Here is a 19,283-nt window from a genome sequence, read left to right on the forward strand (position 1 = left end):
TGGAAAATCATTCGTTTAATTAGAAATAATTTTAAAACAAAACCATTTTCTAAATTGTACACATACATTATGTGTAGCTACTATTTGTATCATTCACGTGTTCTACTAATTACCTATATAATATGTATTACTTGTTCAACGAGAGTGAACCACTGTCATACGAGTTTTCGGTCGTTCTGCGCATATTAACTCTGGTTAATCTGCGCAACAGGCCCTCCAAACTCCACTCCTGCGCAAGCGCGTTGGGGAACTGCGCAGCATACCCAGTGGTTTGATCTTGCCGGAAAATCTCTAACTCGGGTTAAAAGTACCGCCATCGAGCCGAGAGCTGACGAGGCAAGACGAGGAAGGCCGAGGTGATACGAGCGTATTCAATACACTCTCATACTCGGCTGTTCTCGAGACATCTCGCCGATTGTGTAGAGCGGGCATTACGATTAGTATATTTTTCGATCTTCGGTGCGTAATGTTATCACTTGCTTCCTCTATTCATATATTTGTTCACTGTGTTATGACCATGAAGTGCTACGAAGGTTAGAAGTAAAAGTAGAGGACCTCTTCCTGAGCAGCGCAAAACAGGTATGTACTCTCATTGTACGAATAACAGTTGCCTTACTGTTCAATTCATAGTTGGTAGATATAACCTGTAAGCCCGCTTTACACTCTCGGCGAGAGCCTCTCGCCGAAGTTCTCATATATTGTAGGAAACATTTTATTTGTTAGTTTATTACTACATTCATTCATTTTCTCGCCTTTGCCAAAATTACCGCCATTGAGCCGAGAACTGACAAGGCGAGATGAGGCGAGACGAGGAAGGCCGAGGTTATACGAGCGTATTCAATACACTCGGTTGCTCTCGAGACATCTCGCCGAGAGTGTAGAGCGGGCTACATTTAGGAAAGGTAGATAACTATTTTATTGAATACAGGAATTTCTCGTTATTTGCGGAGGTTAGGTTTTTGTTCGTGTTAAATACGTAAATAATATTTCGTTTTAGGCAGTGCTATTTCATTTCATGAACAGAAAAATTTGATATATAAAACGCATGCATCACACACAAATCTTTAAATATATTTTAAAAACATACAAAATGTTATAAATATTAATGTAATGAATAAATATTTGAAATACACACGTACACACACACACACACACAGTAAAAACCATAAGTTATGATAAAGATACGTGAAAGAGTACAAACGTATATGATAGCCTTATGAATTAAATATTATAAATTAAAGGTAATTTACTAGATACTAAACCTGCAAACTATTTTAATACGTATTGTGTTGTGATTCAAACATATGTACAGCGTTATATATCTCGCTGTTGATATTATATGAATCAACGAGGATAGAATTTTCCATAAACACATACATGTTTACATACGTATGTTTTCGACCATACTGAGGCCATAATCTTAATTATTTATTCTGTTTTAAAACGTTATAGACTAGATTACTCACGGACTGAGATCGGTTACTCTACTAAGTTTACCAAGCTCTATGTACATTTTTTTTTTCCTTTTTTTTCATATAGCAAGTTTAAACTGTTCGAGTTAGTGTCCGTGGGTTCATTGACTAGATACCACTCTTAATAATATACTCTCTGTAGATAAATTACTTCGATTAGATAATCTTATATATATATTTTTGACTAGAATTCATTACGTACGAATAAATTATTATTGAGATCAGAATTTTCTTTTTCCGACCTCGATCGGTATACTTGGACTAGATCTCCGTTAAAAGAAATTGTAGGTATCTTTAAACGCAGTCGGTAGGATCATCGTTCATTTGTACCATTGAAAGTTGGAACGAAATGCAGACTACATATAATACAAAATATTATTCTTAATCATTAAACACAGCCAGTTAATACTTTGTTATTTTGTACTCATTTTTTAATGTCCTACTGACTTGTTCGTTTTAAAACTAAATGACTAGCTGCCGCTAAGGACTTGTTAGCTGATTGACTAGTTCAGCGTGATAGATTATATGGACATGAAATAAAAAAATGTTTTATTTCTGTGAAAAATCATTTTGTAGCTAATTTATTTTATTTTGCCAAACTGTTAGTGGAAACTTGTTCTTTTATAAGATTATTTAACATTTTTTTTTTGTTTTTAGAATTTTAGACCTCTTCTTATTTCACAATTCCATACAATCGTAATATAGATATTCAATTCACTGGCACGTTTCCCAAAATAAATAGAACGACTACATTTATATTATTACAATTCCTAGCACACGGTGACTAGAATTACTGACCAGAAGTTATTATACTTACGTAAGACTACAATTTACAGTGTCATTTCATTGTCGTTGCTTTTATTACAAGACAATGACTTTCTTTACATTATGGCCGATGAATGTTATATACTTCTGTGGCTTAACTTTTGTATGGCATCTTATCCACGGACGACATCCATTTTATAATGTAAACAAATGACACGCAATTATATGGTAATTCGAAATAAAATTCAAAATTGCATTTGCTTGTGGCCTGCATATTCTACTGTGAATATGAAACAATACTTAGGATACTTATCATTGAAGTGACTAGAAATATAGTTGACTAGAAAACGTTTGGCGCTAAAATTCGAAATCCAATAGACGATTTTTTGGAATTTAATTTAAATGAAAAAATTAAACACCGGGGCTCAAATTTATGGCACCATTTGAACGACTAAATAATAGTGACTAGAATATAGTATTTTAATTTTTTTTTTTGACTAGATTATGACTACATTTTTTCCTTTTCTGACTAGATTTTTTATTTTGATTATTTGCACTGAATATAAAATTCTTATCACTTTTTGACTAGATCGTCGTATTCTTTCATCTTAAAGTTATTTCTACCGCTAATTTTAACAATAAATAAATTAAGAAGAAAAATTAAGTTCAAACTTATAAGTACAGTTGTTGTTCAATGTTCGAAAATCTTCAAGAAACTTACCAATCTACTACAATAATAATTTATTACTTAACAGAATTCTAAATTCTTAAATTTATGATTAGTTAAGCTAATATTATCAAATATAACGCCAAGATCATATATTTACATTAGTATCGATAATTACGGATTTGAATTACTTGAGATCGTGATACGTTTTCCATTTTTCAGTTTTAGAACAGATTACGAATAATAATAAATTGAAATTAATTACCATACCGATAGAACTTCAAAGTCAAAGATAGTTGTGTTTCGAGGTCATTTCAAATTGGGTCCAGAGCACGTATCTCGATAATTCATAATTACGGTAGCTTCAGGTTGTAGTAATCCGCAACTCCGGCTAGTGGCAAACTTTGAAGAAAATTCCCATTCACCGGGCGGGTGACTTGAGTAGCGTTGTACTTTTGACATCAGTACTCTACATCTCTCTCTTTGTACAGATTAAGTATATACAGTGTGTATGTATAAATTTATTTACATAAATCCTCGATAGCCGATGTTATTCATCGGAGAATAATTTTGCTTTCGTTGTCTTCTGAATTTCGACACCACTGACCATGTCAGATTGGATTCTATAGGTAAACGTACATTGATCAGTGCTTTGATATCTTTACGATGATTTTGATTATTAAAACACTGTCGTCGGTGTAGTGATTTTCAGTAGTACTTACAGCGTTAGATGTCAGATTACTTCTTAGCAGTTTCCACAAATGTTGCCTTGACGTCACTTGAAAATTTGGAAGAAATCTCTTCTTCCAGGATTTGTATCAGCTCCAAGCGTGTTCGGTTGTTGATTGTCCTCGGTGATTTTAATTTAACGTGTCGAAGTCGGAATTCAAGCAAAGCAAAACAATTGTAGGCCCTCGGAGATTGAATCGGCTTTCGGGTAGAAGGAAAAGAGAAGAGAAAGGATGGTAAAGTGGAAAAGGAAATATAGAAAAACAAGAAGAGGGGAAAGTAAAAATGGAACGAGATTCTCCGAGGGCCACGCAAGCGCATACTTGCTCGCCTGCCTGCAGACTACCTGAAATTTTGTTCGATGCGCTCGAGGATGCATATTTCCCCTACTCTTTGCCCTTCTCCCCTCCACTGCGCGACAATTCTAGGTGTATAAGTTGGCACGTGCCCCACTTCCGCTTCATAGCCCGTTGCTTTTATCCCCCTCCATCCAGGCTTTTCCCCTCTTTGCCGGACTGCTTGTCACATCCTACAGAAACGCTTTCAGACAACATTCCGTTCAGGGATTCGCGCGGTGATTCCCCACCACGAGGCCAATTCCCAAGACTTTTGCTCCACTGAACGTGCGCCTGCGCGTGTGCCCATGTATCGCGCCATTAACCGTCATTGTGTTCCAAAGTAATGCGAAAGGATCTCTTCTTGGAGGTTCTTCTCTGCGTCTGCGTACACAGAATCCGTACAGGCTACCCACGTATGTTGTCTTCTCTGATTGACTGATTTCTTAACTTACAATTTTTCAATTGGAACCATAAACTGTAAAATACCTTGCGAAAAGAAAATACCCAAGGTCGCGATAATCGTTATCGAAAGTGTCCGTGAATCGAATAGGGGTTTGACAATGCGAACGGTTCTTAAAACATCGCGAGACGACCGTGAATACCAATGCCATGCCCGCATTTCCAGAACACGTCGCGGTTTTCTATCATTAATTAAAATGTCTTTCGGCAGATGATGATGTAGGAACGAGTCACAGAGTTGTCGAATGAAAATAGACGAACAGATACAAAATTGTTAAATATAAAATAAACTGGGCCAAGTTAGCGATAATTTAGTTGCCTGTAAGTATTTTAGGGGTAGATATAGAAAACTACAGAGAAGAAATTTCTAGAACTTATTCATCGCCCCCCACGTGTTTTCGATTCCTCTCCACTATTGAGGTTCCTTCCCTCTTGTAACCTAATCTCAAAACGAGTATCCTATACGATTTAATTAGCTAAGTATGCCTGCGGCGGGACATTATTACACCGCATTTTACTACCCACCAGGCAATAGATATTTCCATTCCCCTCTCCAGTATTCTCGTGCAACCCACGAAATAACCCACCCGAAAGGGTATCTAGTCGCATACGAACCCTCTGGTCACGCTAGCGTATGAAATAAACGTTATTGATACGATTACTTCTAATACAGTCCGGAAGGTCGGCGACGCACAAGACTTAGACTTTCTTCCCTTCATCTCGAGTGGAACTTACATTTTTGGTCTTCAGTATGATAAATGCATTTTCCTTGCATATCCGCGTTACCAGTAACGGAAATTTAACCGTCATTGATTACTTACGATGTATCATCGAATAGGTGATACCTACGATTCGAATCAATTTCGTTTACTGAATGAGCCGATTTATGGAATTCGGAGGCAATTAAGTTTCAGGCGCTGCCCGACCAGTGGCACAATAGATTTATAGGGTTCGATTAAAATAGCAATGGTGGGCATAACCGTTGGGGAAGGCCGTTTTTTATCTCTATGACACGAGGATGAAAGAGAAAACGAGAAAGCAGATGTTGAAATGACTTTCAGTTATTTCTATAAATTATCTAGTAGAACTCTATTTGTGATTACGAAATCGAACGACTATATCCATTGAAGCTATAAGTTTCTTAAACAAAATGTTGAAAATTATTAAAGAAAACATCATACTAGATCGCACGCTACGATAGGTTCGTTAATGTAAGACTTCCAAGGAGGTACCAATAACATTTCCCACGAACAGGTGGTGTTCAGGGACAAAAAAGCACAGACGTGCACTCGGAAATGAAGTGGTCTCTTTGTTTGACGAATGGCCCTATCGTATCGCGAACACTATTGTTAAGCGTTGTTTCGGAACCCATGCAAATTACAATGGTGCCTCACCACAAGTGTCCTGGTTGTACGTAAATTGCAACCATCTCTGATGTACTCTTTTATTTTACTCATAGTTGTAATATTTCAAATGGAAAAAGTTCAGTCGGTCTGTCATCAAGATCGACGCCTTTCATGTTTTCCAAGTAAACTACGCACCTGTTCTTGGGTTACATAATCTTACACAATGTTGAACAAAGTTAAATTAATACGTGTCCCTTGATTATGTTTAAGAATCATGTTGAGGTAACGTTCTCATACACCCTGTATAGTGGTTAATTAAACGTACAAATGATCGCAGGCAAATATGGCGCGAGTAGAGAAGAATAGAAAGTAGTGTCATTATTTTTTGCTAACGCTCAAAGTACTCGGGTGTGCTTCGTAACAATCCTATCACGTTTGATCCTTTATTATGTTGCAGTGTATTCATTCGATTCAATGACGCTTTTCACACGAGACACGATGGGACGAGCGTCATTATACGTACGAAGGAGACACGGAAGGGATCGGTGATCCAAAGGGCCCACCTGTTGCAGTAGCTGTTCTAACAACTCGTTACGCTGATCAACACACCAGTGCACAGTGAGTTGACTATACGACAAAAATAGAAACATTCAGTTTTCCCTTGGCACAGTAGGTGCTCGCTAATTTTCCGTTAGATATGTACTCCATTTACTCGCCTAGATAGCCAATGAAACCAATGTCCATGTGTATCCTTACCATGGGGGGTATCATAAACGCAGAAAATTACAATGCTTTGGTCTATAATTTTCTACGGGGCCAATTAAATACCCGTCAATAATGTAAGGTCTTTCCGTGGGAATTTTTCTGGTAAATATTTCACGTTAGGAAAGCGTCACATTTTGAAGAAAAATACTAGAGAGGCTAATAAAATGTCGAAACCGTTTAAGTTTTAAAATGTCACTTGGCATTTTTAAGTTCCGCTCAGTTGCTCTAGATTAATTTCTTTTTCGCGAGTACTAGTCGGTAATAAAACTAAACTGAAAATCTCTCGTGACGGATTAATATGAATTTTACCTGTGCTTCGGTCGAGCGTTGCATTATTATAAGCAATTAACGATAACTTCACGCCAAGTATAAAGTACCGTAAAAGTGACGGTGTTAGGTTAGGCGAGCATGCAATCTTTGGGTTAGTCGAGGCATAAGGCTGTATATGGTTCTGTATGGTTTGAGTAAAATTTTTTACAATCAGATTCGACGCTCCGATTAGGGGAACTTAAATGGTATCTGAAACGAAAAGTTACATGTTTTTCATCAAAATCGCTACCTTTTTCATTCGACCAAGTGTAGAATGCATTGTAATGCTCAATTGCAATTCGTTATGCTTCAAATTGAAGTCGATTAGTCCTTTACGCTCCATTATTGCAGTTTCCAAAGTATAGAAAAATAGCTACTTAAATATTCTGATGTCCGAATATTAATGCGGGTTATTGTAGCTAGTGCGAAAAACAGTGCCCTGGTAATCGCCAGGTAGAAAACTTTGGATCGATCTTGTGGGAGAAAAAAAAGAAGGTGAACTTACGGTGACGATAAGAGAGAAGGGAAAATGATTCGTAACGATCCAAGGAACTCCACTGCAGCGACCCTATCGGAAACTGCAATTTTCTAGCATTTACTCGTGATACACGATGTAGCATTTATCGTTTGGGACACGAAAATGTCTTACATGCGCTACTGGTTATATTGCATAGCAATGGGAGTGAATTTAATATTGGGGCACGATTTAACATTTTTTATACAGAGTGACAGGAAGGTGGTTGGACTGCTCTTAGGCTCTAAGGTTAATAAAGTTGTGTTATTGAAGCAGGCATCAATTTAAAAAGAAAACGTTTTTAGTCATTTTGATCTTCTAATGATAACGAATCACGATTGTTGTACGTCTTCCATCGAGTATTCCCAGCTGTCCTGTTTCAGTTTTATGCTACTTTAGATCAGAAAACTTCTTCAGGTTTCTTGTAAGGTTTCTCGTCATTTTCTTTTGCTACAATTTTCTAGACGCTATTCGTCGCTGACTAAAAATGTCAATTATTGTAAACAATTACTAACCACATTGTAATTGAATTAAAAATATCTTTAGAAAAATGGTAGATAGTATGGTTTTGAAATATCTAATAAATTTTAAAATACCAACTTTCCCGGAGGAATTCAATCGAATGTAAATATGCTGGATGTTATATTCATCCAGGTTATTTAATTACCATACAATCAAGGGAGCCACAATTTTGGATTACGTTTGGATCAATGTAGAATAAGTCGGTGCAAGTTCTCACGAAGCAATCATCGTGGAGAGCCTTCGTGTTAAACGACAGTATACGTGCAAGTGAACCTAATAAGATCTCTATCGAGTGGCGGTCACGCCGGTAATTTTCATCTGAGACTTGTTTAATTGCACGGCCGTACGTCGCCGTGAGCGGGCTGTATTAAGAACTAATCTACTGGATTGCTGGCTAAGATAATGTTTTACCTGGTGTGTACCGTTTATCTACAGGATGTTCCATGAAAGAGAAAAAGTTTTATGTCACCTTCGTGTTATTCTGAAAATTTGAAATTTACCAAATTTTCTTTTGAAAAAAAAGAATTTTGATATTCTCGTTTTCGTTAAAGTTTGCCACATTTTTATTCGTTCCATAATAAATAATCTTATTAAACATCTGAGAGTACATTGTATGCGCTACAGTAAAGAGAACCAGATATCGTCGGAATAAGGTTCGAATCAGGTTTGCTGAAAAAAAAATTACTGCTCGTTAAGGACTTTTAACGAACTCAACATAGTGGTCAAAGTGTTCAAGCAAAACGCGATTTTCTCTCGTAGAGCTTACATGGTTTACTTGTTCATTGCATGTCGCATGAAAATGAAGGCCTCTTTGCTGAGATAAAATCTTATTCAGCAGCGATAAATGATGTAGCGAGCAAGGAAAAAAGCGTGTATCAGTTGATACGGTGCACCTTGGAATTTTTGACACTCGTTCATGCGAAAGCTGCAGGAAAATTAAATTTCATTCGTAATTCTTGTTTGATTATTTCATTTTAATTGGTCATATTTTTAGCGATAATTAAATGGTTCAATAATGTCAGAAAAATATGGAAATTTGTGGAATGTTCTTATGTTTCATTTATCTAATATGCTAAATTCTACGGAATTAATATTAAGGGTCCGAACAAAACGAAGTGAAATCAGTGACCATAATCAGGGGTTGAATAGATTCTGACAATAACTGTTAATAACAGTTATATAAAGGATCTAATTGAAACAGTTACGAGGAATCTTCATTATATAATGAAGATATATTTATATATGAATAACTGTTACAAGTAACTGAAATTTCTGCCTACTGATCTTGATACTTGAAAATTACTACGTATTAAATTGCGGTTACGGTGGAAGCGTTTACTGATTAATAAATTCACGTGCAAGGTATCTCAAGTACCTGATATAACTATTGAACTGGAGATGATATCACTTATCATCCGAGTACAATTTTTTGCGTAATTCTTGCATTATCTTTCATTTGACCAGTTGTATTGAAAGTTAAATAGGCTATGTATAACACCGATACAGGTAATTTCCGGTTGATCGATAAAATACGTATACGCAGTAAGACACGCCGCATCCTGACACGTGCCAACAGGGATCCCTTACGTGTTTCCTTCTTGCCAACCATGCTATACATAACCGGCTAAATATATTCGATACAAGGGAACCCAGGTAGATATACATAATTTCGTACCAGATGCATCTTAAGGATATAATGTTACCCGGAGGATGTCGGGTTTCGATACTTTCCGCACGTGCCGTTGCTCCCATGACTTGCTGAAGAAAACCTTTAGGTAGCCATTGTTTTAGTAACGATACGAGTAATAGCAGTTGGCTCGTTACTTACCTTCAAGATCCTGCTATAGTATACACTTTTTAAAATCGTTCAAGGAGAAAAGAAATCATTATTCAAATTTCAAATTCAAAGTTGGTAGCACTTGTACATACGTTTACTGGTGGCAAAAGCAATCGATCAACAAACGTGCATTCTTCCCACGGTACATGATAAAAAGGGGGATGATAGTACACAATGCACGGTTTAACAGGGGGGTGTACTTTCCTCGTACAGGTGGGACAAATGGATGAGTTTTACGGTTTTTTTTTCACTCTGTAACTATGGGAACTTGTTCCCTCTTGACACAAATAATATGAAGTTTAGTTATTCCGTGAAATTTTGAATTAGTTGTAATAAAATGAAATGGATTGGTCTTGCGTTAAATGGAGGAAATTATCGAAAGCAGTCTGCTCCTCTCACACCGCTATGAATCTATATGGATCAACCCTCCAATTAGTTTCCATGGAATCTTTCCTAATCTTTTGTCATTACAATTTTTATCATCAATCTCTTGATCCTCTTTTAAAGAACAAAGGGAAAAGATAATGATCGAGAGAAGTATCGATGACGAATATCGTTCGCAGCATTCGTGTGGGTTCGAGAGCATGAGACACCGTAGAAAGTAGATAGGCAGGAGGCGTTCAGGAAGGAAGTGTCGGGGTCGCTCTTCCGGACAGCTGCTCTGGATATTGGCATACAGGTACTATGGTAAAGTAATCCACTATAGGACACCGTACAAGTGCCATTACTACTGGAGGGTGGGAGGGGTGGTTGTACCAAGGGCTTCATTTAATACCTCGTGGTTCATAATTAGGATCTGGATAAATATTATATTTACTCGTTTTTTTTTTTTTGCCTTTTTCATTTCCTGACGCCGTTATTTTATTTGCTGTTTTAGTCGGTTAACAACTTTTCTGGCCTCGAATGTGGGATTTTTTTCTCCTATGGTATTTCAACGTCCGTTATGTGACGTTATGTGTAGAGCAGGACAATCCTACTTTGTTCTAGAGTTTCAAAATTTCAAAATGAAATATGTAATAAAAATCAGAAACAATATACATATATATTATTAGTAAAGCTAAGGGAGCTAGTCTACCCCAGACAAAAATACTAGTTACGCCGATGGTGGTATCCCGGTACGATGTATTAATAATCCGCGATTAAAAGTTCATTTCAGTTGGAATTTTAATTACAATTAGGACAGGGCGGCCGCCACTTATCTAGTTAGAAATTAAAGCAAGGATCATATTGAAAGTAGGAGCCGAGGTAGCTTCTACTTTTCCTGGAACGGTCGATAAGGTTCTTAAATGAGTGCTTTAAGAGTTTTATGAGAATGATGTTGTCCTCGTGAATGCTTTCAATTTTCAAGCGAACAGACAATATGAGGAAGAAAAGGTAATTGTTAATTCTCCTCCGAAATAACTTGATGTTAATAACCGGTCATTTTACGACACGATTGCTCCTTTTGTTCCTTGACAGACAATTATGAAGATATTAACTCAGTCGACATTTTTCACGGTCTTTCCCTCCTAGCCGAAATATTTTTTTCATCTTGTACCTGCTGCAAATAAAATTAATTTCTCTTTTGTTACACTTTTCTTTCGTGTCAAGAACGGTACTTTAGAAGAATTGCAATTTACTTTTCATTTGCTATAACACGGTGGATAGAAAATCATATTGACCTAGTTACAAAAATAAAATTAGAATATTAGAATTCTAGGATGATGAGGATGTTAGTTCACATTTTTTGGGAAGCCAGGCCCCTAGCTAGTTTTACATAGTACAAGTACCCTTAAACACAGGTAGCCTCCATCTTTCATCTTTGGCATTCGAATAATATGCTCTATCAAAAACGTTATACCTAATAATACTTCTAACATTCTCCAAAACGATGCTGGTAGTAAAAGAGACTAAAAGATCCGTTGGAATTCGACAATCAAAAAAAAAAAAAAGTATATAAAGAATAATCTTACAATTCATCCACAGTCTTCTTGAGACGTCTATCTTAACCCGTATATTCATGATGTATCATGGAACGTCTGGCAATATGGGCACTTGGAAATCCCCCAAAAAACTTCGAGTCATCTTGAAAATATCCTCATTTTTACCCGTATGCGTTCAGGAGTATTTTAAGTGTACTCATTTAGAGGGAGACTAGGTGCGCAGGTCGATCGAATGCACTTCCTGAAAAGAAATGTCAGGGATGAGGATCGTATTTCTTGGATTCCCGCTGCGACCCATATTCTGCGGGCTATTCGGAATTACTCGGAAATACCTAGGACATTTATAATACAATAAGAGATCGGTAGCTGACTGGTGGCGTGATGTGTCTCGAAAGTTTTACTAATCGCCGGAATGGTATTTATTTTTCATGGGTTAGACGGGTTAACCCCTTAGAACCACGTATACAGTCAGTTGTAGAACATGTGAATAGTCATTTTTTGGAATACATTTTTATTATGCATTTATTACATAAAATTTAAAAAAATTCAAGGGGCTCGTACAATAATTAGTTTCTTTGTCGGTACCCTAAATGATGAACGAAATTCAAAGTACTGGTTTCGATAGCGTAATCGATTTTGCCTCTCGTAGATGCCTAATCTGCGATTAAGATCTCACAACACTGTAGGGTATACGTATCTTTCCCTTCCTGTCTCTCTTCTTCCCATTACTGCTACCACTGGCCAAATACGCTCGGCATGTGGTCAATGATGGGACTTCTAATGTTCCCGTTGTTCACATTCTATGTGTTCTGTAGCCGTATTTATCGAGGGATGCTGGTGGACAGATGTGTAAGTGGGTACACCCCCCATAAAGGGAACTCCCAGTGATCTCCCATGACTTCAGATACGCTGTATTCCGATCCGCATGATTTTATTAATCGAATAAAGATTAACACCAGATTTTTTTCTGTTAAATAGTTTTAGTATACTAACTACTTTAGTATATTAAAACTATTAATTAAAAAAGTTGTGCTAGAACCCATACAAGGTAACTCGTACATAAAGCGTTAGACAAATAAATAAGGCATAATTTAAATAATATTTCAAAATTATAGTTTCCAAGTCATATATTGATGATTTGATGAACTACGACTGGTATTTATCAACCTTTGACTCTGCATTTCAATTTCCGCTCCTTTCGTTCCACCCCAACCGTTTCCCTACGCTGAAATCTAGGGTGCACTAGATCGCGTTGGCATTGCGATTCCCTAACCGCTATGCGTGCACATCCATTACGCTCGAGCGTGCACGATCCACTCGATTGGTGCCATTATGCCACCGAAATCCTCGAAGAAAAAGATACGCATATACGTGTTAAATATGTCGTGCTATTGTTATTCATCATGCGTGCTTGACACGTGGAAAGCTCACGCACAGATGCGTACGAATTATTCTATGCTAAATTGGTCTGAAAAGACTGGTATCTAACCGTGACGTTTATTACCCTTTGCCCTATTCTATCAGGAGCTTTAATCTCGTAATTTAACATAAAATAAATGTTTTTTTAAACAGAGGTGCTATTGCTCAGTTCAATAAAACTGTTCGATCTGTATCCTATAGATACTGAAACGGTTAACGAACTCGTTTAACATCGGAAACTTTTCGAGTTAAATTAACCGAGTTTCACCGGTAAATGCTGGCTAAATAAACGTTTCTAAACGGTGCGTCAGAATCTAGCCGTGAAAATAAAATTGAATTTTCTTCCACGCGACGATCGGATCACAGCCACCAGCTCTGATTATGGTCGTTTCGACTGAAAGTTACGGGTAATCAAACGACTCTTCTTTTTCGATCGACGAACATCAAACACAATTATCGGGACATCAAACATGATCGCTTGCCGAATCCCGGTTTGCAGAGGGTGGCATGTGACAACAGATAAGATACAGTGTCCTGTGTACTCACGATTCCTGATATTTCTTTTCACAATTGATAATCTCTTTAGTCACTCTGTTTACTTCCATTTATTTTACATCTACTATTTTAGTTTTTTCAATAAACAAATTGAAATGGTAGAGGGTGCTGGAGAAACGTGAGAAAGCTTTACGACTTATGTCGAATTGGTTTGCGGCAAGGGGGCACGTGCCATGCCACCTGATCTTATCTATGAAAATACATGAAAATAAGTTACGCGTGGTACACCATGTGAGGTATTAACCAATAGGCTTCACGCACTGTTGAAAAAAAAGAACAGTATCTACTGATGGGACACGCGTCCAAGTATCTGAATAAGCAGGATATACCTGGTATCATTGGATAACAATTATCTTAAAAACCATACTATGTTTTAAATTATCTCTATAGTGTTTAATGGCATTAGTTTTCAAGTTTTACATATCATTAATGGCCTCCTCTATCAACCAAGCGTTCTCCAGAGAAATCTCCTCTCTTTCACGGTTAGGTGTGCCAAAACAAATCCGTTCCGAACGATTCACGCATTTCTATCCAGCGACCAAACGCGTGCTCGTTAAGTTCATGTATACCGGTGCTGTCGTGTGTGAAAATGCACACGTGCCATTGCAGCCCGTGCACGAGCAGCCCGGTGATAGAGAAAAGACCATGCTAGTACAGCCATGGGTCACACGTGTGTGCGTACGTATAAAACGACCAGGGCACCCCATACATACATGTACGTCCGAGCCCGGTGTACCTAAAGTTTCGAAGGGTGCACGACCCCCTCGTGTACACACATGCAGATAGGGCCAGGTGGTATGACGTGGCTCTCTTATGGAGGCGCGTATGGGGGTTCTTCTACAGGCAGCTGCAACTTGATTCCGACAATGCACCGGCACAAAAAAGCACGGAGGAAAGACCACCGTGGCTTCATGGCGTGCCCGGCACCGCGATTAGGGAGGGACAGAGGTGAACCCCATTGGCTTAGCAACATCCAAACTTTTAGATTTTTCGCAAACCTTTGCCAACCTTGCGAATCTAGTTTTGGATTTTGCAAAATCTCGTTTATATTTCAATATGGTTTAGCGATGATTGTTCTTTCTTTAGAACCCCCAAGGCAGTTGTACTTTTAACATTAAGTTATAGTGTGGATCGTGAAAGAAGATGGTAGAAGACAATTTGTTATAGATGGTATCCGTCTGTGCAATCTTTGGGATTTTTGATTTAAGGAATTAATAAAATAAGTTTTTTCAAAGATTCGGTGCCTGCGCCAGTGGAACACCCAAAGACGTCACGTGCACCTTGGCAGGGTGTCTCAAAGACGCGTGTGTTCATAAGAACCGTGACGTCATCGCACAAACGTCAGAAGGAAACAGGTTGTATTGGAATTATGCTTGTGGAACGACTTAAGGTGCGCCTGCGGTGGGGTCCATTCACTAAGATATATCTTTTAGTCGCGTGCCACCTAACAACAGGCGTCTTTGAAGAGGGTCACAAAGACGTTCACCTTACACCGGGGTCCCATTCGCTGTAGAATTCTTTTTTTTTTTGCATGTCTTTTCCTTGCAACAAAGACTATTTATTTTCTCTTCATAGCGCTCATATGGCGATACGATGACGGATCGAACAAATCATTGTTTCGCTACGAGTTATTAAGTAACCCCCAGTTAATTACATCGATATGGTGTAATTACACTGATGTGCCAATATAAGTAGGCACCAAACGTTCCATGTTTTCCTTTCATAACTCATTCAATCACAGTCAATCCCTCCCTCGAAAGGGCAAATATTGACAAATTTGCGTAGGAAATATTATTCACCATCTATTTTTAAGCGTCACAACTGCAGGCCATGTTGCTAACCGTACAACGAAAAACTTCCAATTTCTTTAATTATACTCGACTGCTTCCATAGATCGTTGCAATAAAGTTCTGTCTTTTTAATTAACAGGCACGTGTTCGCTTTTAAGGGAGAGTACTGTATCTGTCGCATCGTGTGCCCATCTGGCTCACTGTGTTTATAAACGTGCGTGGCATTACGATGCTTAGCTATTAATTAATTGGATCCGTATTTAGTATACGGATGATAATGTATCTGAGTGTGACCATCGCTGTTCGTGTTCCATATGCAACACGTACAGTCGGTCGCAGTAAAAATCATACAGTGTGCATGCATGCAAAGGAGAGGGTTCGATATTTCGGAAATTCGAAAAAATTTATAACTTGACTGAAATGTAACGCGATAATGCTTCGAATGTCGTTTGTAATTTTGAAGCATGTAATTGGTCGCAATTTGCCATGTGGAAGGGCTCGACCCTCGGTTCAAGAACATTTTTCTCAATCTCACCCTTGAAAGGCACAGGTTTGCTGCTGGTATATAGGTTTAAGAATGCTCGGTCTATTCGCACCCCTGAATTCTTTAGCCACTTCTCACTCTTACGGACACCATACGCGTTGGACTTGTCCCGAATAGTTAAGTCATTTCCTGTATTTGAGATTTTTCGTAATGTTTCGTAGCACGTGGCTAATTTTTAAAATATATCTAATTACCGAAAAGTTAGGATAATTTTTATTTAGTGTACGAATTGCTCGTTAATTTCATTAAAAATGAAATGGGGTTTAACCAAATTAATTTTTAACCATAAGCGCAAGAACAAATTCTCTAGATCCGAACAGATTTAGCGTCGATGTTTGAGATCAATGAATAGGGTTCCTATTCGCGAGAAAGGAATTGGCTCGTGCAGACCTCCTCCGGAGTGGTGGCACACGCCACTTGGGGCTACAGGAATGCATCCCGTCCGTGCTAGACGCGTGCTGTCTAGGATGCAAACAATGGCGAAAATCATGCATTGTGGCGGCTCGCATTGTAAGTCGGAAAGCTGTGTGTCATTGAGTTCAGGCAGCTGCGTGCTACTTCCCCGTCCCCTCCGTTCTCTAGATCCCTTGTTTCACCCCCTTTGGCTGGTTCCTGTCGGTTCAGGGGAGGAAGGGTCCTCCAATCCCCGCGTCCACCTTCTCTGCAGAGAAAGTAAATACTTGCTGAAATTTCGTTTACCCAGTATTATCTTTCCAAAAGCTGGTCTGGCTTAATGCTACCTCCTGGTCCATTAGACTTTTTTGTCCAGTTGCGACCGTGCCTCTCTACTCGGTGATAAATTTCCGATGATTTCTTTTCTTGGAATTTTATACAAGGTTGTGTCCACGAAGCATATATTATAAAATTTCAATAATAATTTATCTTAATGTCTTTTATAATACATTTCATCTTTACTATTTGGCTACTTCGTGATTCATACCTTGGATGAAAGGGGCTTTAGCGTTTTCAATAAATGCACAGCCTGTCAGGAATCCCAGAAAGAGTTGAGAACATCGCGAAAAGGATGCAGCGAATCGAAACGTGAAGCTGGAATCTGGCAATCCATTCTGAGCACCTGGACAAATCCATTCAGGAGGATGCGTTAGCACGCGTCGAACAGATGTGTACGTCCATTGCCGCAGGCGGTTCGATGCGATCGATATTATGAATCGGGAATGTTTTAGTGCGGCAAATAAGCAAACGGGAAATTATTTTAGTTATGTCTTTCCTCTGACAATACCTTACAGAGTTATATTACAAGCAGAAATTATATTAATTTGATAGATTGGGCCAAGTTTACGTTAGGCAAATAGTCGGTCCAATAGACCTTGCCCAAGATAAACTCAGCTTTGTTCAGTTTCTCTGGAAATATTCAAACTAAACCTATGGGGATTTGGAAGGATCTATTTCTCTTGCAACCTTTAAAATTATTTTATGCGTTTCCCTTATACTACACCATAAATTCTCGTAGTCCCATCGGCAATCGTTACGGTTTCATTCACCGTCACGTTTTGGATCCAGAATGAAGGGAAGCATATCTATGGTTTCTTGCCATAGGTCATATTACGTCTTCTCCATTCATGAGTCAAACCCACGTAAATACACACAGTTGCGTACACGTATATGGACACCCATATACCTAGTAGATCTTACGAGGTAGGGTAACCGTAAGGCCTCCAGCTTCTTTCCTTTCCGTCACTTCATTCATTTCCACGGGTAGGGAGCAATGCTTTCGTATGTGTACGGGTGTTTATCTATGGGTCGGAGAGTGTTTAGGTGAACAACGAATTGATGATGTGCTTGGCATTGTACGAGAATATCTAGGCTAATAGCGCAAGGACGGAAACGTTCATCAAGGCTATCTCGTAATTCGTGTGATTAACGTGTACACATTATTCAGGTTAGCTTTTCTAGATCTAAAAAGACCCACCAACGACTTTGCTTATATTTTCTTTTAAAAGAATTCATCCTTGCCTGGAGTGTGTCTCCGTTGAAGGCAGACTCGTGCCTTTCAGATCGATATCGTGTAAACGATCCTCGGCAATCCTACAATTTGCAACGAAACGCGTGTCTTCCGGCGGAGGGGTTCATTCGGTAACACGCGTACACTTCTCTAGTGTAAGAGCTTCTAAAAGGGCCGACGACGTGTTCTGTTGAATGAAGGAAAGATTACGAGGCCCCCTTTTCTTGGGGGCGAGTCTTGGGTTGAGGGTTTCTCGTGTAAATAGAACCTGGTAAGCACAAGGTGTTACACGGTCGGGCACACGACAATCGACCAACAGGTTTCACTGTCTTCGAATCCGGTCGGTGGCTCCAAGGAATTTGCAAAGGATATGTTGACCTATTATTTGTGCTCTTTTGTCACTGACAGATAAAGCTACAAAGTAAATTAGTTCAATATTATTTTCAATAACTACGGTTACTTTTACGTTATAACAATTCGTGCATCGTCTTTTATTTGAATTTTTTTAGAAATTTCCTATCTTAAAATTCTGAATAAAATTTATTTTCAATGTACCGAAATTTCACGAGCTGTAATGTATATTGTAAATCACATTGATCGAGGGAGTATACAATGCACCCTACACGTTTACGGGCTAGTCGGTAGCTATAAGAACGTTTGACAGGCGCGTGTTTCGAAACGCCTGGAAAAAAGATCGGCAAGCGAGCAGATGAGAACATCGCTGCACACTTATAGAAAACGTACGTGTATGAAGTACCCCTTTGGTACTCTTATGGGGTGAGTCATCATCTGGCTTCAACCCATAAAGGGAGAAAAATAGGCTCATAGGACTGCCGTGTTATGCTCGAGGGGCGCACGAAGAGATTCCGCCTGGTCGAGGCGCGAAAGGCAGGTGAGGACAGGGGTATCAACCAAACAAACTCACTTACAGTGATAGAAAATATCGCTATAAAATATCTTTCCATTAACAATTTTAAATTCAGATATCTAAGTATTTTTTTAAATGAACATAAATATATAATGTCATTGAAATTAGTGAAGATATTTTGGGTTACAGTCTCGGATGACTTATAAATATATTAACTGTCGAGCGTGAATTTAGCGATACACGGTCAGAAAGTATCATCTTTCATTAAAATTAGCTTGCAGCTTGCCAATCGATCTGCGATGCAATATGCCTGTCACCCCTCGTATGTAATTTCGACGAACCTTTTTATATCGACGTTCCTAGAATCGGAAGGAAAATATTTTCATGGGATATTGAAAAAATTTTGAAACGTTTTTATTTTTTTTTTTTTAAATAATTTATCTTTTTGTTTTTATCTTTCTATTTTCTATTCCTTCGTCCCTGAGCTTGAATAAATACT

At 38.4% G+C, this 19,283-nt stretch overlaps 1 long non-coding RNA gene across 1 annotated transcript in view; it reads left to right on the forward strand.

Moving 5' to 3' along the window:
* Nucleotides 1–323: 323 nt before the first annotated feature.
* The window catches only part of LOC117600375 (uncharacterized), a 45,141-nt gene continuing 26,181 nt past the window's right edge, over nucleotides 324–19,283 (forward strand). Inside the window, exons 1-2 of the long non-coding RNA XR_004580442.2 lie at nucleotides 324–579; nucleotides 6,234–6,394. This is a non-coding gene — a long non-coding RNA (uncharacterized LOC117600375). The remainder of the gene's footprint in view (nucleotides 580–6,233; nucleotides 6,395–19,283) is intronic.

This window comes from Osmia lignaria, chromosome 15, assembly GCF_051020975.1.
Source record: "Osmia lignaria lignaria isolate PbOS001 chromosome 15, iyOsmLign1, whole genome shotgun sequence".
In the NCBI taxonomy this organism is placed as follows: Eukaryota; Metazoa; Arthropoda; class Insecta; order Hymenoptera; family Megachilidae; genus Osmia; species Osmia lignaria.